Here is a 22374-nt window from a genome sequence, read left to right on the forward strand (position 1 = left end):
TTTTCTGGAAGTAACCTCGTACGCCGATTGCTGACAAGGTGAGCGGCTGCACTAAACACTCTTTTGGAGTACACACTGGAGGGAGGGCAACTTAGGTAGAATAAAGCCAGTTTGTGCAAGGGCCTCCAAATTGCCTCTTTTTCCTGCCAGTATACATACGGACTGTCTGACGTGCCTACCTGGATGCGGTCACTCATATAATCCTCCACCATTCTTTCAAAGGTGACAGAATCATATGTAGTGACAGTAGACGACATGTCAGTAATCGTTGCCAGGTCCTTCAGTCCGGAGCAGATGTCAGCACTCACTCCAAACTGCCCTGCATCACCGCCAGTGGGTGGGCTCGGAATTCTTAGCCTTTTCCTTGCACCCCCTGTTGCGGGAGAATGTGAAGGAGGAGCTGTTGACGGGTCACGTTCCGCTTGACTTGACAATTTTCTCACCAGCAGGTCTTTGAACCTCTGCAGACTTGTGTCTGCCGGAAAGAGAGATACAATGTAGGTTTTAAATCTAGGATCGAGCACGGTGGCCAAAATGTATTGCTCTGATTTCAACAGATTGAATTCCACCTCGTTACCACCTCTTGCTTCAGAGGATGGCAGGGCAGGTGCAGGAATGTTTGGTGGTGCTCCAGTCTTCGGCACGCGGTGGCTGAATGCAGAAAGTGGCCCGCAATTCTTCGGGCCACCGACATCATCTCTTGCACGCCCCTGTCGTTTTTTTAAATAATTCTGCACCACCAAATTCAATGTATGTGCAAAACATGGGACGTGCTGGAATTTGCCCAGATGTAATGCACGCACAATATTGGTGGCATTGTCCGATGTCACAAATCCCCAGGAGAGTCCAATTGGGGTAAGCCATTCTGCGATGATGTTCCTCAGTTTCCGTAAGAGGTTGTCAGCTGTGTGCCTCTTATGGAAAGCGGTGATACAAAGCGTAGTCTGCCTAGGAACGAGTTGGCATTTGCGAGATGCTGCTACTGGTGCCGCCGCTGCTGTTCTTGCTGCGGGAGGCAATACATCTACCCAGTGGGCTGTCACAGTCATATAGTCCTGAGTCTGCCCTGCTCCACTTAACCACGGACATGTGGACTAGTGGACCTTGGGTACAACTGCATTTTTTAGGACACTGGTGACTCTTTTTCTGAGGTCTGTGTACATTTTCGGTATCGCCTGCCTAGAGAAAAGGAACCTAGATGGCATTTGGTACCGGGGACACAGTACCTCAATCAAGTCTCTAGTTGCCTCTGAATTAACGATGGATACCGGAACCACGTTTCTCACCACCCAGGCTGACAAGACCTGAGTTATCCGCTTTGCAGCAGGATGACTGCTGTGATATTTCATCTTCCTCGCAAAGGACTGTTGGACAGTCAATTGCCTACTGGAAGTAGTACAAGTGGTCTTCCGACTTCCCATCTGGGATGACGATCGACTCCCAGCAGCAACAACAGCAGCGCCAGCAGCAGTAGGCGTTACACTCAAGGATGCATCGGAGGAATCCCAGGCAGGAGAGGACTTGTCAGACTTGCCAGTGACATGGCCTGCAGGACTATTGGCTTTCCTGTCTAAGGAGGAAATTGACACTGAGGGAGTTGGTGGTGTGGTTTGCAGGAGCTTGGTTACAAGAGGAAGGGATTTAGTGGTCAGTGGACTGCTTCCGCTGTCATCCAAAGTTTTTGAACTTGTCACTGACTTATGATTAATGCGCTGCAGGTGACGTATAAGGGAGGATGTTCTGAGGTGGTTAACGTCCTTACCCCTACTTATTACAGCTTGACAAAGGCAACACACGGCTTGACACCTGTTGTCCGCATTTGTGTACAGGATGCATACCTTCATGTCCCCATTTATCCATCTCATCAGGCGTACCTCAGATTTGCGGTACAGGACTGTCATTGCCAATTTCAGACGTTGCTGTTTGGTCTCTCCACGGGCCAGAGAATTTTCACCAAGGTAATGGCGGAAATGATGGTTCTCCTGCGTAAGCAAGGTGTCACAATTATCCCGTACTTGAGCGATGTCATAAAAGCGAGATCAAGAGAGCAGTTGCTGAACAGCGTATCACTTTCACTGAAAGTGTTACAGCAACACGGCTGGATTTTCAATATCCCAAAGTCGCAGTTGGTTTCTACGACTCGTCTGTCTTTCTTGGGCATGATTCTGGACACAGACCAGAAGAGAGTTTATCTCCCGATAGGAAAGGCCCAGGAACTCATGACTCTTGTCAGGAACCTATTGAAACCAAAACTTGTGTCAGTGCATCACTGCACTCGAGTCCTGGGAAAGATGGTGGCATCATACGAAGCCATTCCATTCGGCAGGTTCCATGCGAGGACTTTCCAATGGGACCTACTGGACAAGTGGTCTGGGTCACATTTGCAGATGCATTGGTTGATCACCCTGTTCCCCAGGGTCAGGGTATCACTCCTGTGGTGGCTGCAGAGTGCTCACCTTCTCGGGTGACGCAGATTCGGCATTCAGGACTGGATCCTGGTGACCACAGAGGCAAGCCTCCAAGGTTGGGGAGCAGTCACACAGGGAAGAAATATCCAAGGTCTTTGGTCAAGTCAAGAGACTTGTCTTCACATCAACATCCTGAAACTAGGGGCCATATACAATGCCCTACGTCAAGCGGAGACCTTACTTCGCGACCAACCGGTTCTGATCCAGTCAGACAACGTCACCGCAGTGGCTCATGTAAACCGCCAAGGCGGCACAAGGAGCAGAGTGGCGATGGCACAAGCCACCAGAATTCTTCGCTGGGTGGAGAATCACGCAAGCGCACTGTCTGCAGTGTTCATTCTGGGAGTGGACAACTGGGAAGCAGACTTCCTCAGCAGACACGACCTACATCCGGGAGAGTGGGGACTTCATCAGGAAGTCTTTGCACAGATTACAAGTCGGTGGGAACTGCCACAGATAGACATGATGGCGTCCCGGCTCAACAAAAAGCTACAGAGGTATTGCGCAAGGTCAAGAGACCCTCAGGCAGTAGCTGTAGACACCCTAGTGACACTGTGGGTGTTCCGGCCGGTCTATGTATTTCCTCCTCTTCCTCTCATACCTAAGGTGTTAAGGATAATAAGACAAAGAGGAGTGAGAACAATCCTCATTGTTCCAGATTGGCCACGGAGGACCTGGTATCCGGATCTGCAGGAAATGCTCACAGAAGATCCGTGGCCTCTTCCTCTAAGACAGGACCTGTTGCATCAGGGGCCCTGTCTGTTCCAAGACTTACCGCGGCTGCATTTGACGGCATGGCGGTTGAATGCCGGATCCTAGCAGTGAAAGGCATTCCGGTTGAGGTCATCCCTACGCTGATAAAGGCTAGGAAGGATGTAACGTCAAAACATTACACCGTATATGGCGAAATTATGTTTCTTGGTGTGAGGCCAGGAATGCTCCTACGGAAGAATTCCATCTGGGCCGTTTCCTTCACTTCCTACAAACTGGAGTGAATTTGGGCCTAAAATTAGGCTCTATTAAGGTCCAGATTTCGGCCTTATCCATTTTCTTTCAAAAAGAATTGGTTTCTCTTCCAGAAGTTCAGACTTTTGTAAAAGGAGTGCTGCATATTCAGCCTCCTTTTGTGCCTCCGGTGGCACCTTGGGACCTTAACGTGGTGTTAAGTTTTCTAAAATCACACTGGTTTGAACCACTTAAAACGGTGGAGTTAAAATATCTCACATGGAAGGTGGTCATGTTATTAGCCTTGGCTTCGGCTAGGCGAGTGTCGGAATTAGCGGCTTTGTCACATAAAAGCCCATATTTGGTGTACCATGTGGATAGAGCGGAATTGCGGACCCGTCCTCAATTCCTACCAAAAGTGGTCTCATCTTTTCATATGAACCAACCTATTGTGGTGCCTTTGGCTACGCGTGACTTGGAGGATTCCGAGTTACTTGATGTGGTCAGGGCTTTGAAAATTTACGTGGCCAGGACGGCTAGAGTCAGGAAAACTGAAGCGCTGTTTGTCCTGTATGCAACCAACAAGATTGGTGCCCCTGCTTCAAAGCAGGCTATTGCTCGCTGGATTTGTAACACGATTCAGCAAGCGCATTCTATGGCTGGATTGCAGTTACCGAAATCGGTCTAGGCCCATTCCACGAGGAAAGTGGGCTCTTCTTGGGCGGCTGCCCGAGGGGTCTCGGCACTACAGCTGTGTCGAGCTGCTACTTGGTCAGGTTCAAACACCTTTTCAAAATACTATAAGTTTGATACCCTGGCTGAGGAGGAACTCATGTTTGCTCAATCGGTGCTGCAGAGTCATCCGCACTCTCCCGCCCGTTTTGGAGCTTTGGTATAATCCCCATGGTCCTTACGGAGTCCCCAGCATCCTCTAGGACGTTAGAGAAAATAAGATTTTAAACCTACCGGTAAATCTTTTTCTCGTAGTCCGTAGAGGATGCTGGGCGACCGTCCCAAGTGCGGACTACTTCTGCAATACTTGTATATAGTTATTGCTTCAATAAGGGTTATGTTAGAGTTGCATCGGTCCTGCACTGATGCTACAGTATGTTGTTTTTTCGTACTCATAACTGGGTAGTTTATCACAAGTTATACGGTGTGATTGGTGTGGCTGGTATGAATCTTGCCCTGGATTAACAAAATCCTTTCCTCATACTGTCAGTCTCCTCTGGGCACAGTTTCTCTAACTGTGGCATAGAGGGGCATAGAGGGAGGAGCCAGTGCACACCCAGAACTAAAGTCTTTCTTAAAGTGCCCATGTCTCCTGCGGAGCCCGTCTATCCCCATGGTCCTTACGGAGTCCCCAGCATCCTCTACGGACTACGAGAAAAAGATTTACCGGTAGGTTTAAAATCTTATTTTCTACTTTATTCTTTTCTATCCTAGTTTATTACGACCAACTTTCATCCAAGGAGTTTGATATTCTACTACCTGCATGCAATTTAAATTGCTTAAATTGTTTATATGGTTGATTTGTCCTTCACAATCCATAATCTGCAACTTGGATGTACTTGTGTCATTGAAAATCTTATAATAAAAATGTTTATATATTGAAAAAAAAAGTTATAAGACATATGCCTACCTACTAAATGGGGTAAAATTAGGGGATTCTGTACTGGAAAAGGACTTAGGTGTCCTCATAGATAGCAAGCTAAGCAGTAGTACCCAAAGTAGGACTGCAGCAAAGAAGGCTAATAAGATATTAGCATGCATAAAACAGGGTATTGATGCTAGGGACGAGAGTATTATACTCCCGTTATATAAATCACTAGTGAGGCCACACCTTGAATACTGTGTACAGTTCTTGGCACCGTACTACAAAAAGGATATCCTGGAGCTTGAAAAGGTACAGAGGAGGGCGACCAAACTAATTAAGGGCATGGAGATGATGGAATACAAGGAAAGGCTTGAAAGACTAGGCATGTTTACATTGGAAAAGCGGAGACTAAGAGGGGATATGATCAACATCTGCAAATATATAAGGGGACAATACACAGAGCTTGCGCGGGACCTGTTTCTGGTTAGATCAACACAGAGGACTCGTGGACACTCGCTCAGGTTAGAGGAGAGGAGATTCCGCACAATACAGCGTAAAGGCTTTTTCACGGTAAGGACAATACGTGTTTGGAATTCCCTGCCCGAGGGAGTTGTAATGGCGGAATCTGTCAACACCTTTAAGAATGGGTTAGATAAATTCCTATTGGATAAGGATATCCAGGGGTATGGTGCATAGTCATGCATTATAGTTACTATAAATAGGGATAAAATGCAATGGCTGACAGCAGCATCAGTCAGAAATTTTAGTAAAATCATCATGCATAGGACACCACAAATAGGTTGAAATCGATGGACAATTGTCTTTTTTCAACCTCAGATACTATGTTACTATGTTACTATGTAATATTTGAAGAAACAAAATAAAATAAAGCTATGTATTGGGTTTCACTAACAAGCACATTGGAAGACTTGATTACTGTTAAAAGACATGCATTACATGGTATAGAGCCACAAACCACAATGTAGTAAAATAAAAACAAACTTACATGTGTATCAAACCTATGTGAGGCTTACATTGATAGTGCAAGATCAACACTCTATCAACTGTGCAAACTAGACTGCACATAAATGCCATAAAATTTATCTGAGATTTTAGTAAATAAGGCCCGTTGCTGTCCGGGTCACACAGCCGTCACGGCCCCGCCCCCATACGGTCCGGTCATGTCTGCGTTGTCCTGACTGTGCCCCCAAAATGGCGGCACAACGCCGCTGGCCCGACTCCTCCTGCCCAGTGACCGCCTCTACCTGTCAATCAGGCATCTCTGGCATGTGCCGGTGCACTGTGGCACCAGCACACACGCACTTCAGACCTGATCTCCTGTTGTGTGAATATGCACAGCAGGGATCAGGTCTTAATTAGGCCCTATATACAGCTGTCAGTAAAGCAGGGATGTGCTGCTGCCAGTGAGGCAGGGATGTTCTGCTGTCAGTGAAGCAGTGATGTGCTGCTGTCAGTGAAGCAGTGATGTGCTGCTGTCAGCGAGGCAGTGATGTGCTGCTGTCAGCGAGGCAGGGATGTGCTGCTATAAGTGAGGCAGGGATGTGCTGCCGTCAATGAGGCAGGGATGTGCTGCCGTCAATGTTGCAGGGATGTGTTGCTGTCAACGTTGCAGGGATGTGCTGCTGTCAGTGAAGCAGGAATGTGCTGCTGCAGTGAGGCAGAGATATGCTGCCCACTATCTCCCTATCACCCCTGCCTGAGTCGCACACTTTCCCTGTCACCCCTGCCTCAGTTACCCACTATCTCCCAGTCACCGCTGCCTCAGTCAACCACTATACCTGCGACCCCTGCCTCAGTCACCCACTATCCCTGTCACCCCTGCCTCAGTCGCCCACTGTCACTCTATCACCCCTGCTTCAGTCACCCACTATCCCTGTCAACCCTGCCTCAGTCTCTTACTGTCCCTGTCACCCCTGCCACAGTCATCCACTATCTCCCTATCATCCCTGCCTTATTCATTTATTATCCCTGTCACCCACTTTCTTCCCATACTTACCCAACCCCTTCCTATCACCCCTCCCTCAGTAACCCACAATCTCCCTGTCACCCCTGCCTAAGTCACCCACTATCACTGTCACCCCTGCATCAGTCACCCACTATCTCCCAGTCACCCCGGCTTCAGTCACCCACTATATCCCACTCATACATGCTTCAGTCACCCACTATCTCCCAGTCATCCCTGCCTCAGTCACCTACTGACACCAGTGCAGATATTTCTGCTGCAGCCTCTCCACTCTTGATAAAGCTAAATATTTATCTTATATAAAACACTTTAAGAGGTCTAAGAACACTGTACGCTATCTACGTAGGAAGTACCGTAAGGGTACGCAAGTTGCGTAGCGATCGCTCAGCCGTAGTCGAGACGCTCAAGCGTCACGTTCGCTTACGGCCCAGTGATCACAGGCAGGCACGCTATCGGCTGCCGACTAGCGTAATGATTCGCTATAGCGTAGCGGACGCTCGGGACCACGAGGAGATCACCAGCGATGCAGACGCTCACAACGTTAAACCTTTATATCTATACCTTTAATTATGAAATACACAGTAAACCTTAGTGTGGTGATAGAGTGTAAGTGCAACCTGGTGTAACCTGATTAACTACAAAGCTGCTTGAGCGTCACCGACGCTCAGAGAATACTTAACACTATAAAGAATACACAGATACCTGGGCTTAGGGTCCGAAACCTATTATATGTATTATGACTATTATACTTGTAAAAAGAATCACAGTACAAAGCATACACTACAATATAACATAAACCAACTAACCAGATAACTACACAGGAAATACAATACAATACAATACAATAAAATACAATAAAAGGGAAAACAAGAGAGAGATAGAGAGAGAGATAGAGAGAGATGGCTCACAATAAGACAATATGATTACGGAGAAAACTTACGCACAAGGGGAACGATCGCATGCGCCTCGATATCCAGCTCCCGATTATCAGCAATGAGAACCGTTGAAGAGAGTGAAGTTGGATATGGTCGGCCTGCTATTTATGCCCCACACACAATACAATTCAATGGTCCCTACAATCTCATTGTTCATTGGACACAGGAATTCGGCTTCGCATTATAACAAAAGGTCATAGGTTGATTCATACAGGTGGGCTGTGACTATTTCCAACTGCTCAGGTGGGAGGGAAACTGGGTTTCCCGCCGCATGGGTAATAAAGTGCAAATAAAGTAAGTGTTCATAAACTTCTTATGTCCATAACTATTCGCACGAGCGATTGATCTGCTTCAAACCAACACCGGAATATTTCTAATTAAATATTCTTCCGATGGATACTAAACACCACTGTATTACTCCTATCTGACCCTTCGTATCAAACAAAGAGGGATTCCTCTGTTCATAAACATTCTATATTAACCAAACTTTCAGAATCTATCAAAGGGACCATGATCTACAAAATACATTATTAGTGAAAATATGTAACGAATGAGTCGCACGCTACGATTACATAAACTCTACCGTAAATACGCATACCGAGCACCAGCGGGTGCACGCAACAGCGGATATGCGCATTCACGGGAGAGCGCACGCATGCGCAGCGCGGACCTGTGTGAGGTGCAAATATGGTAGTGTGCATAGAGATATTTTTCTGACTTTGACAGTCCACCCTTTGGCAGTCAATAATAACTGCCACCTTCTAAAACATTTCAAAAGGAGAAAAATATATGTCAGGGGTTAATTCATTTCCATGGTTGGGTAAGGGAGGAGAGAGGAGTAGGTGGGAAGAGGGTATGACCTAGTGAGATAGCAGAAGCATGTGTGTATGAATCCGTGTTTGGGGGGTCATGTATCATCGTGCCGTACGTGTTGTAAATCAAGCTTCGAGGTATTGCGAAGTATACATTTGAATTCCTTCTTATCCCGTGGTACGGGTCTGTGGATGGGCTGTCAAACTTTACCGAGCTCTGTTCGGATTTTGAACAAAATGGGGAGCACATTTTAGTTGATGATACATGAATGGGGGAATATGTGATTGCTGATATCTGTGCCTGTATTCCCTATACTATGTGTGTCATTACCTGAGGGTTGTAGAAATGAAGAAAAGACATAATTACGGTAAATGCGGTGGTATTCTATGTCAGGTTAATGTACATCTGTCGGTTGAAGTTTTGTTCGGTATCAGTTGAAAGTCGTCTTCTTTGCGCTGTTTTGCTCATTAGGCGTGAGCAATAAGCTTTGTCAATGCCATTAGATTTACAAAAAATGTTGGGCTAGCGTAATTTTAAGAATTCTAGGGAAACTGGGGATCCATGGCAAAGTTCATCAAGTGTCCATATCTCAAGTGGTCAAAACTTCTTCTTTGGTCTATCCGTTGTCTGTATAGCGTCTCATCAACTTCCTCGTCCAAGTGGGTCTTTTTATCTTGGAGAAAAACCAGAAAAACAGGTGAAAGAAACGGACCGTAGAAATCGCATTTTCATCACATCATTGTTTCTATCATTGGGTCATAAATCAAATCCAGGTTAATTACAGTTTCCTCACTCCTCAAACTCATTACCTTAGTACGACGATTGCACCTCATTAAAGCCTGACCGCATCTAAATATCAAGCCAATGGATATGACAACACCTAAGATACATAGGAGAAACTTCCCAACATCCATTATGACTCCTTGAGCCCAGTCTCCCAAACCGGAGAACCAATTTCGCGGGTTCAACCATGACACCCAACCAGTCAGCTCATTACCTACAGCAGCAAGAGTGAGATTGTGTTTTCGGCGAAATTCCCACTTCAATTGGAGAATATCGTCCATCTTTTGGTCTATGACCTCGACCGGATCCTCGGTGCTATTTGTGATATACGTGCAACACTTCACGCCGTACTGTGTTGCCAATGTAACACAATATCCGCCTGTCACTGCTGTGAGGTAATTAAGAACCATTCTATGCTGTACCAGTTCTGTTTTATAAGCTTGAAGTTCTCTTCCAGTGTATCTAAACGTGTCATCATACATTTCAGTGATATTATCTAACAAATTGGCGAGTGCGGAAATGTATCTATAATTCATCACTCCTCGAGCGGTGCGAGTGAAATCTAACGCCACCAGAACCTGAATCCCGGTGGATTCATGGATCAGATCAGAGGCCGGATGCTCTAACCTTTCTGACAGTTGTCTTTTAACGAGGTGCTCGTAATGAGTGTGAGTATAAGGAGCTTGGGCACCACGGTGTATGTCTTTCATTTTGTCATGTGTTACAGTCATTACTTCAGGCAATACTTTTCCAATATAACACAATCCTTCCGAGTTTGGGGCAAGCCACTTGTACGCCTTTCTCCCGCATATGAAATATGCATCATCGGGGAGAACATATGGGACGGAGAAGGACATGACCATATTACACACCTTCCATGTGAAATCTCCTGACCCTAATTCTTCCATCTGCTTAATACACGTATCAGGTTGTACGATATGTGCACAGTATCCTGGTGATACTTCTCCAACTCTAGTAATCCTAATTCCTAAGGTGTACTTATACCGAAAAGATTTTCCTCTACTGGCTATGTGGCGTACAAGCTCTGTATCTGTAGGCATTCTATCTGCTCTATGTGAAAAGGTCATGGTGTGGTTACTCCATGATACTTCCCAATTTCCCGGCTTTCTGGGATTGGAGATGTTAAAACATAATAGGGACCTATCCACGTGGTATTGGTGGAGCTTCAAACTAGGAGGGCTGGAGATATTAAACCTCCGGTCCACCGGTCTCCCACCATTTAACTCAAGTACCTCCCCTATCGTTAAAGGAAATGGTACTAGTCCTGATTTGCTATGACCCTGAGGTACTTGAGAGCATACCCAACAATCTGTTTTGTTTAATACATTACCCACTAAGGAGTGATAGTCACTCAATGGATGCCGGTCCATATGGATATTAAAACTGGATTGGCATTTCTTTATACACCCATCCTCAATGACATTGTTACAGAGCCTACAGATACAGTTTTTTTCTTAAACTAACAATCCTTCAAAACGTTTGCAAATAACAAGGTTGTTAGATCGTGCCCGGTACTCGCCTTTGCTTGGTGATTGGGTTGCTATTGGAAATTTACACCTCCGTCTCAGTCATTAGAACCTTTCCGGATCCTTTCTCGACCTCACTGGTACTTTCACCGAAACAGACTGCTCTGGTCAACATCATGGTCGACAGGAAAATCCAGATCACAGTCTCTTGGGGCAAGTCCATCTTACAGGAGGAGAAAAGAAGAAATTTGTAATGGGGGTATAAGAAAACAGTTTGTGGGGGAGAGAACTTGTTACGATAATAAGCTCTCTCGTCTTGTTGTTCTTCTTGTTCTGCTGTCCTCTCAAAGGTGCTGTCTCTCAGTCTTCCAAACGAACATTCTGGTGATGCAATATTCCTTCCTAATCAGCGATCTTTCTGTAAGGAGCAAAAATCTGGCATTACCATTGGTCCAACTGAGGGGTGACATACCATCTTTAAACCATGAAAACATGAATGAGAAGAGAGAGAGAGTCAAAAAAACAAAAGAGAGAGAGAACACTTCATGTGCATATATATATATTACATAACTCAACAACAAACAACAATAGGAAACGAGAAGCAAAGCATTTTTATCAAACATTTTTCAACATTAAGAAACCATTGGTAGCATTATCAAGCTGTCATATCTACGTGTCTAATGGTCTCCTTGAACAGTCCCTCCCCACCAGCACCTGCATTACTCCACTGTTTGTATCTGGCCAGAAATACATTGTGGCGGATAGGTCATGCTGGGGTTTGGTAGACTTCTGCAAGGACCAAGTGGATATGCAATGTGTGAATTCTTACCAATAATCGTCAGAGATGGGGATAGAGAGAGAGAGAAAAAACATTTTTCTTCACAAATACATTTACAACGTTTCACCTGGTCATTCCTGTGTCTTCAGTGAATGACCTCCCAATTTATTAACCGTTACCTCAGGCTTACCATCAGTCCTAATGATCACCTTTCCTGCCTATGTGATCCTTGATTATAATCGTGTGTGTTATAATTTCGCTCATTTCTTGGTCTAGGGGGTCTGACTTTATGTGGGTTATTACAGTTGCTGGCATAATGCCCTTCTCTTCTACAATGGTAACAAATCCTTGGCTTTCTCCATATGCTAGGGGCCTGGGATTCCGGTCGACTTGATGCATCCTCTAGTGCTTGGATGTTCAGTGTCATCAACCGCTCTCCCTGCGCTTCCCTGGTTCTTTGGATATTTCGGTCATGCTCGATAGCGGACTCTCTTAATGCCGCAACCGAGATACCTCTCCAATGAGGTATTGAGGTTTGTACCCTAATTTTTAGTGTGTCTTTTAAGTTGTTCATTAATACGGACACAGCTACCTCTCTGTGGTGTACGTTAGTTTCAATGTCATCTATACCAGTGTACCTAGCCATATCCTGCAGAGCCCGGTGAAAATACTCTTCTGCGGATTCATCTTCTTTTTGTTTTATTGTATAGATTTTATTCCACTTTACTACTGTAGGAAAATATTCTTTCAACTGTAGATTGATTCTTTTTACTTTATCTTGGTTATACTCGTTTGTTAGTGGCACTTCCTCATCTAGCTTACAATCAGCGATAAATTTCAATGAATCAACATCGGGGGGTAAACATGCCCTCAAGACTGTCCTCCAATCTTTGTTATTTGGCTCTGCAGTGTGTCCTAGCACTCTAATGTATCTTTGACAAGCAACTAAGTCTTTCCTGGGATCAGGAAATTCAGACAGAATTGTTCTTAATTCTGTTCGGGAAAAGGGGCAGTACATGGCGATGTTCCTGACAGGAGTGATTCCTGAAGAGTCAGTTTCCCCATTTGGTACTGCGATTACCCTGACAGGATTAAGTCCAGTAACGTCATTCTGAATTGATTCTACAATATGAGGTACATTTGTTTGTGCGTACTGTATAATACCATACGTACCTGTGGACACGACCTCACCTGACCCTCCATTAGGGGGTTTGATTACAGTCTTTACCGATTGGGTCGCGTCCACCTGGATGTCTTGTGTGATGGCTTCTGGAAGAGGTGCCGACATCGTTCTGGGTTCATTTTCTTGTTGGTGTTCCTGAGGAAAGTTTAACATGGGGTGCGACTTGCATGGGTTAATAGTTGTACATTCAACAGTATTACAATTATCTTTGTTACATTTATTACACTTATTCTTATTATCTATACTACAGTTGCTAAGAGCGTTTTTATTGTTCACCCTTGTGCTTTTCTCCGCAACCACAATCCCCTCCATTGCCATGTCTCTCCTCTCAAGATGAAAGTTAGGTATGTAAGTTACATTTCTTTGCATTTCACCTTCCTGTTGCCATAACTGTAAACAATCATAATGCTTGATTCGTCTCTTTGCTGATTTAATGAGACATATCCTTCGCCTTAAATTATGCAACACCTCTGAGTTAAAACTACCTATCCCGGGAAATGGTACCTTATCCCCCGCAGTCATTCGTGTCCATTCATCACAAAAGGTCTCAGTGTGGGGACCATATTTCCCCCACATTACTAACCGAGCAGACCCTCGGGGTCTGCAAGCCTCTGGAATCTGAATCCTGACCTCCGACCGTCTCTGTGTTGTGCACTTGGCTGCCATTGTGGACCTTTTTAACACAGAAAAATTTCCTAAAATGCACCAAACACAGAACTTCGTTGGAAATCCTTAAAGCTCTTCCACTGAACTTCTTCTGCTCCGGGTATCTCCGTTCCGCCTTCTAGCAGACACGTGTAGCCGTTGCAGGCCCTATCTCTAGAGATTTTCCTGAGAAAATTCCCTTCCTTTTTCTTTACACAAATCACGCTTGCATGTGCTCCCTACAACACGTATGAGGGCAAGATTTACGCATGGATATACGACCTCATATCACGTTGCGTTATTGGTCACACATACAACCGTGCGGTCCAATCGTACCACTTATAGACACTTGTTGTCCATAAATGGTAGGATCATTGGAGTCTCCCTACTGTGCTCCAAAACAGCCAGAGCGTAATTTTATCACACTCTGTTGCACGTTTTCACTCAGATCGTGCTCATCATGTTCCACACAGATCACAAAGTTCACAAAGCTGGATTATCACACAGATCACAAAGTCCACAAAGCGGGATTCAATACACTCATACCGTTTTCAACCCAATATCATTCTTATAGTTTTCTGATCAGAAAAATCATTTCCCGTAGTCTGATAGCTCTCCCCAGAGGTATTACAGTAAAGTAAGGTATTTAAACTAAGTTTTGGAAAGCTGAAATCAATTTGTGCTATTTATCGCCTTGCGCTATTTATCGCCTGTTGTTTGAGTTACGTGGGCGTACCCAGACGCTCCGTTGCGTAATATACGCTGCGTGCGTCGGCCTTTGGATTGCGTACGCAAGTCTTTGTTAGAGACACGTGTACGCAGAGCAAAGATCCACCGTAACACAATTTATACTTTTATCAATGTAGATGATCCTTGATCATCTACCTCACACCACACTGACTTCGCCTTATCTCCCAGGCAAAAACTGTGTGTTTGTCTACACTTTAACTATATTACCTTTACTCAAACTATTGAAATAGCGGCAAATTTCTCTCAGCACTTTTATCAACTATAAAACTAGCAGACAGGAGAGTGATATACGAAAATACACAGATGAAAAAGAAATGCAGATATATATGTGCGTGCGTGTGTACGCAAGACAGAAAAATAAACAGTTTTAAAAGACACTAGCGTTTTGCTCTTACCTCCGGTTCCCGGATTCCTTCAGCACTCTTTACCTAAGCGAAGCAGACGCTTATCCTGTCAGCACTACGAGGGATACAACCTCCCGCCCTTTGCTGATGGATAATGTCTGCTGATCTACCTAGTGCAGATATGTGAAGGACTGGACGGCCCCCAATTGATAAAGCTAAATATTTATCTTATATAAAACACTTTAAGAGGTCTAAGAACACTGTACGCTATCTACGTAGGAAGTACCGTAAGGGTACGCAAGTTGCGTAGCGATCGCTCAGCCGTAGTCGAGACGCTCAAGCGTCACGTTCGCTTACGGCCCAGTGATCACAGGCAGGCACGCTATCGGCTGCCGACTAACGTAATGATTCGCTATAGCGTAGCGGACGCTCGGGACCACGAGGAGATCACCAGCGATGCAGACGCTCACAACGTTAAACCTTTATATCTATACCTTTAACTATGAAATACACAGTAAACCTTAGTGTGGTGATAGAGTGTAAGTGCAACCTGGTGTAACCTGATTAACTACAAAGCTGCTTGAGCGTCACCGACGCTCAGAGAATACTTAACACTATAAAGAATACACAGATACCTGGGCTTAGGGTCCGAAACCTATTATATGTATTATGACTATTATACTTGCAAAAAGAATCACAGTACAAAGCATACACTACAATATAACATAAACCAACTAACCAGATAACTACACAGGAAATACAATACAATACAATAAAATACAATAAAAGGGAAAACAAGAGAGAGATAGAGAGAGAGAGAGAGAGAGAGAGATGGCTCACAATAAGACAATATGATTACGGAGAAAACTTACGCACAAGGGGAACGATCGCATGCGCCTCGATATCCAGCTCCCGATTATCAGCAATGAGAACCGTTGAAGAGAGTGAAGTTGGATATGGTCGGCCTGCTATTTATGCCCCACACACAATACAATTCAATGGTCCCTACAATCTCATTGTTCATTGGACACAGGAATTCGGCTTCGCATTATAACAAAAGGTCATAGGTTGATTCATACAGGTGGGCTGTGACTATTTCCAACTGCTCAGGTGGGAGGGAAACTGGGTTTCCCGCCGCATCGGTAATAAAGTGCAAATAAAGTAAGTGTTCATAAACTTCTTATGTCCATAACTATTCGCACGAGCGATTGATCTGCTTCAAACCAACACCGGAATATTTCTAATTAAATATTCTTCCGATGGATACTAAACACCACTGTATTACTCCTATCTGACCCTTCGTATCAAACAAAGAGGGATTCCTCTGTTCATAAACATTCTATATTAACCAAACTTTCAGAATCTATCAAAGGGACCATGATCTACAAAATACATTATTAGTGAAAATATGTAATGAATGAGTCGCACGCTACGATTACATAAACTCTACCGTAAATACGCATACTGAGCACCAGCGGGTGCACGCAACAGCGGATATGCGCATTCACGGGAGAGCGCACGCATGCGCAGCGCGGACCTGTGTGAGGTGCAAATATGGTAGTGTGCATAGAGATATTTTTCTGACTTTGACACTCTCCAGCGTGAACGTCCTGACGACTGAGGAAATCCGCTTCCCAGTTGAGGACTCCGGGAATGAACACTGCCGATATTGCTGGCAGATGACGTTCTACCCAACTGAGGATTTTTTTATACTTCCAGCTTTGCCATGCAGTTTCGAGTACCGACTTGATGATTTGTGTACACTACCGTGGTGGCGTTGTCCGATTGTACTTGAACAGGCCTGTTCTGTACTAGAGGCAGGGCCAGTATCAATGAATTGAACACTGCCCGCAATTCCAGAATGTTTATCGGGAGGAGAGATTCCTCCCTGGTCCACCGATGGTGAAGGGTCGTCATCACGGCCATGACCTTGGTGAATTTCCGAGGTGCCGTGGCCAAACCAGAAGGCAGGACCTGAAATCCAAAAACTAACCAGGCACAACACTGCTTAGCTTCCAACATCAGATGAGATTGGACATATCCAGTGTGATGCGGCTGTAGATGATTTTTGCTGTTTCTAACTTCTACATCAATGAATAAGTTTCAAAATAGAATGCATCAAGAGAACGGTGTTGGTAGTATAAAACTACCTACAGCACCTGGTATTCCCAGGTGGTCTCACATCCAAGAACAAACCAGGCCTAAGATCAGGTGATATTGGGCATATACAGTGTGGTGTGGCTGTAGATGAGCTTAGTGGTTTCTGTTAGAGTTCTTCTACTTCTAACTACTAGTACATAAATGAATAAGCGGCCGATTTATTAAACCTGGTGGAATGATAATTTGCATGGTGATAAAGTACCAGCCAATCAGCTCCTAATTGCCATGTCACAGGCTGGGTTTGAAAAATGACAGTTAGGAGCTGACTGGCTGGTACTTTATCACCTTGCACTTTATCAGTTCACCAGGCTTAGATCTGCCCCAATGTTTCAAAATGGAATGCATCAAGAGAACGGTGTTGGTATTGTAAAAATACACACAGCTCCTGGTATTTCCTGGTGGTCTCCCATCCAAGTACTAAAACCAGGACCAACACTGCTCAGCTTCCATGATCAGGAGAGATTGGGCAAATCCAGTGTGCTGTGGCTGTAGATGAGCTGGTGGTTTCTGTTAGAGATTTTCTACTTCTAACTTCTGGTACATAAAAGAATACGTGTAAAAATTAAATGTACCAAGAAAAGGGTGTTGGTAGTTTAAAAACACCTAAAGAATCTGATAATACATGGATGGGAGACTGCTTGGTAGTAACAAAGTCCAATACTGCTTTGCTTCAAAGATCAAATGAGATTGGGCATATCCAGTGTGGTGTGGCTTTAGATAAGCTTTGTGGTTTCTGTTAGAGCTCTTCTACTTCTAACTACTGGTACATTAATGAATATGTATAAGGTTGTAGTTTATCCAATATGCCTTTACTACCTTACCTTACCCCCCCCCCCCTCCCCTCCCCTCCTTATAGCTTCCTTTGTTCTCTCCTCGTGTGTGCGTTATTTGTTTTCTCATACGTCCTAGAGGATGCTGGGATCACATTAAGAACCATGGGGTATAGACGGGATCCGCAGGAGACATGGGCACTTTAAGACTTTCAAAGGGTGTGAACTGTCTCCTCCCTCTATGCCCCTCCTCCAGACTCCAGTTTTAGAATTGTGCCCAGTGAGACTGGATGCACTACAGGGGAGCTCTACTGAGTTTCTCTGAAAAGACTTATGTTAGTTTTTCTTATTTTCAGGGAGGCTGCTGGCAACAGTCTCCCTGCTTCGTGGGACTTAGGGGAGAGAAGTATGACCAACTTCTAGTGAGTTCAATGGCTCTACTTCTGGCTGACAGGACACCATTAGCTCCTGAGGGTGCTGATCGCTGGGTACGCCTAGATGCCCACTCTCGTAGCCTGCCGTCACCCCCTTACAGAGCCAGAAGTCAGAAGACAGGCGAGTAGCAGAAGAACAGATGGCATTCTGAGGTACCACGCAGCGAGCGGAATGCTGTGCGCCATGCTCCCACACAAACACAGGCACTGCAGGGTGCAGGGCGTTGGGGGGGGGGGCACCCTGGGCAGCATAAATTCCTCACAAAAGGCTGGCAAAAGTGGACATTAGTGCCTGGGCACTGTCCTTACCCCACCAGCGTCATTAATTATTTGTTTCTGAGCGGGACAGAAGCGTGCCATTACAGCGGCGGGGCTTCTTCCTCACCTCACCAGCACATCTATAGAGCGTTACAAGTCTATCACTATAGAGTTTATTATTTCCCAGACTGTGTACTTTTGACTCTGGGTTGTGAGCAGAAAAATCCCATCTGTCCCTCTGACAGATTTACTGTAGGTCTATCCCCCATAAGCCGATGTGTCTGTGGGTACTTGGTACATGTGTGTCAACATGTCGGTGGCTGAATGTTTTTCCCAAGAGGAAACTATATTAGGAATGCAGACATATGATGGTGGCCCTGTTGGCACCACCAATAACTGACTGGGTGAAAGTTTCAGTAATATCAGAGTGAGGTTGGATAAATCTGTGTCCCAGACACAGACGTAGAGAAAAGATGTGATGTTCATGGCTATGCTTCTTTTCCCTCAGGCCCCGCAAAAATGTTATTTTGCCCAGTTACTACACACTGATACTGACTCGGATACTGATTCCTATGTCGACCATAATATTTCCTGATTAGATCCAATATTGGCAAGGAGCATTCAGTACATGATTGTGGATATTAAGGACATATTAACATCACTGAGGACCCTGCTGTTCCTGACAAAGGGGTCTATATGTATGTATATATAGATATATAATGAAAGCTGATGTAACGTTCCTCCATCTCTGTTTGAGAAAGTCTGGGCCAGCTCGACAAGATGGTTTCAAATCCCCAAAAGGTTTCCGGTTGTTTATTCATTTCCTGCCGCGGACAGAATAAAGTGGGACTCACCCCCTGTTCTGCACGGGGCCCTGTCACAAATCCAGCGGATCGTATGCAGGAAGCTACATTATTTCTAGTTATGTAACCACATTACTTAGACCTGCCATTACATGCGCATGGGTGAGTAGTAGTATTCAAGAATTGGTCGAATACCTTGTCATCCGATATAGATATCCTGGAGACATGGGATGCTCCTTACGTTGGATCATATCAAGGACACTGCAGCATACTTACGACTGCAAGGGATATAGGACTCTTGAGTTCACGGGCCAATTTCATGGCAGTCTCGGATAGGAGGGCATTGTGGATTCACCAAGGGAATGCTGATGCTGACTCCAAGAAGAAAGGGAGTCTCTTCCCTATGAAGGTGAAGCCTTGTTTGGCGACGGCCTAGTTAATTTGATCTCGGCAGCTCCCGCAGGTAAGTCAACCTTCTTGCCCTATGTTCCCTCTCAACGGATGAAGACGCATCATTATCTAACGCAGTCATTTTGGCCCAATAGATATGCAAGAAGTTAAGATTCCCCTTTCTTTGCAGGTAGAGGAAGGAGAAGAGGGAAGAGGTCTGTAGCCTCTTCAAGATCGCAGGAGCAGAGATCGTCCTCTGCTTCTGCCAAATCCACTGCATGACGCTGGGGCTCTCTTGCAGGAGCCCACACCAGTGGGGGCACGTCTAAAACACTTCAGTCAGTTCTGGATTAATTTGGACCTGGACTCGTGGGTTTTACAAATAGTGTCCCAAGGGTACAAACTGGGGTTTCAAGACGTTCCCCCTCACCGATTGTTCAAATCGGCCTTAGTCAGCAGGGAGAAGGCTTTTATTCAAGCCTCTTCGTGGTCCCGAAGCCGGAAGGCTCAGTCAGACCAATCTGAAATCTGAAATCCCTCAATTTCTACCTAAAGAAATTCAATTTCAAGATGGAATCTCTCAGGGTAGGGATCTCCAGTCCGGAGGAAGGAGATTTAATGGTTTTGGTAGACATAAGGATGCCTACTTACATGTTCCGTTTAGCCACTGCATCAAGCTACCTGAGGTTTGCAATTCAGTATTGTCATTACCAATTTCAGACGTTGCCGTTTGGTCTGTCCACGGCTCCGAGGATTTTCACCAGGGTGATGGCGGAAATGATGGTTCTCCTTCGCAAGCAAGGAGTCACAATTATCCCGTACTTGGATGATCTCTTGATAAAGGCGAGATCCAGGGACCAGTTGTTGCAAAACATTGCACTCTCCCTGACAGTTCTTCAACAACATGGTTGGCTCCTAAACTTGCCAAAATCGCAGTTGGTCCCAATGACGCGGTTGTTGTTTTTGGGAGTGATACTGGACACAGAAGAGGTTTTCTTCCAGTGGAAAGGCTATGGAGAGCCAGAGTCTGGTCAAACAAATTCTGAAACCAGCAAGAGTGTTAATCCATCAATGCATTCGGTTGCTGGGGAAGATGGGAGCGGCCTACGAGGCCATTCAGTTTGGCAGGTTCCATGCTAGAGTGTTCCAGTGGGACCTGTTGGACAAGTGGTCCGTATCCCACCTACACATGCACCGGAGTATAATCCTGTCTTCCAAGACCAGAATATCACTCCATTGGCGGCTGCACAGTTCTCACCTCCTAGAGGGGCGATGGTTCGGGATCCAGGACTGGATCCTAGGGACCACGGATGCAACCCTCCGAGGCTGGGGAGCAGTCACACAGGGGGAAAACATCCAAGGAAGATGGTCAAGTCGGGAAAGTTGTCTCCACATAAATGTTCTGGAGTTAAGGGCCATTTAATAACTACAGCCACAGTACGCACTGGGACGGGTGTCCAGCATCCTCTACGGACTAAGAGAAAAGGATTTACCGGTAGGTATTAAAATCCTATTTTCTCTAATGTCCTAGAGGATGCTGGGGACTCCGTAAGGACCATGGGGATAGACGGGCTCCGCAGGAGACATGGGCACTTTAAGAAAGACTTTAGTTCTGGGTGTGCAGTGGCTCCTCCCTCTATGCCCCTCCTCCATACCTCAGTTTGATACTGTGCCCAGTGGAAACTGTGTGCTTTTCAGGAGCTCTCCTGAGCTTTCTGACAGAAAGTATTTTGTTAGGTTTTTAATTTTCAGGGAGCACTGCTGGCAACAGACTCCCTGCATCGAGGGACTGAGGGGAGAGAAGCAGCCCTACTCTCTGAGTTGCAAGGTCCTGCTTCTTAGGCTACTGGACACCATTAGCTCCAGCGGGATTGGTACGCAGGATCTCACCCTCGCCGTCCGTCCCAGAGCCGCGCCGCCGTCCCCCTCGCAGAGCCGGAAGATAGAAGCCGGGTGAGTATGAGAAGAAAAGAGACTTCAGCGGTGGCAGAAGACTTCATGATCTTCACTGAAGTAACGCACAGCACTGCAGCTGTGCGCCATTGCTCCCATACACCTCACATACTCTGGTCACTGTAAGGGTGCAGGGCGCCCTGGGCAGCAATATAAACCTCTTTTTGCCAAAAATATAACATATATACAGCTGAGCACTGTATATATGTTAGAGATGAGCGCCTGAAATTTTTCGGGTTTTGTGTTTTGGTTTTGGGTTCGGTTCCGCGGCCGTGTTTTGGGTTCGAACGCGTTTTGGCAAAACCTCACCGAATTTTTTTTGTCGGATTCGGGTGTGTTTTGGATTTGGGTGTTTTTTTCAAAAAACACTAAAAAACAGCTTAAATCATAGAATTTGGGGGTCATTTTGATCCCAAAGTATTATTAACCTCAAAAACCATAATTTACACTCATTTTCAGTCTATTCTGAATACCTCACACCTCACAATATTATTTTTAGTCCTAAAATTTGCACCGAGGTCGCTGTGTGAGTAAGATAAGCGACCCTAGTGGCCGACACAAACACCGGGCCCATCTAGGAGTGGCACTGCAGTGTCACGCAGGATGTCCCTTCCAAAAAACCCTCCCCAAACAGCACATGACGCAAAGAAAAAAAGAGGCGCAATGAGGTAGCTGTGTGAGTAAGATTAGCGACCCTAGTGGCCGACACAAACACCGGGCCCATCTAGGAGTGGCACTGCAGTGTCACGCAGGATGGCCCTTCCAAAAAACCCTCCCCAAACAGCACATGACGCAAAGAAAAAAAGAGGCGCAATGAGGTAGCTGTGTGAGTAAGATTAGCGACCCTAGTGGCCGACACAAACACCGGGCCCATCAAGGAGTGGCACTGCAGTG

This window comes from Pseudophryne corroboree (assembly GCF_028390025.1).
Source record: "Pseudophryne corroboree isolate aPseCor3 chromosome 7 unlocalized genomic scaffold, aPseCor3.hap2 SUPER_7_unloc_6, whole genome shotgun sequence".
NCBI classification, from domain to species: Eukaryota; Metazoa; Chordata; class Amphibia; order Anura; family Myobatrachidae; genus Pseudophryne; species Pseudophryne corroboree.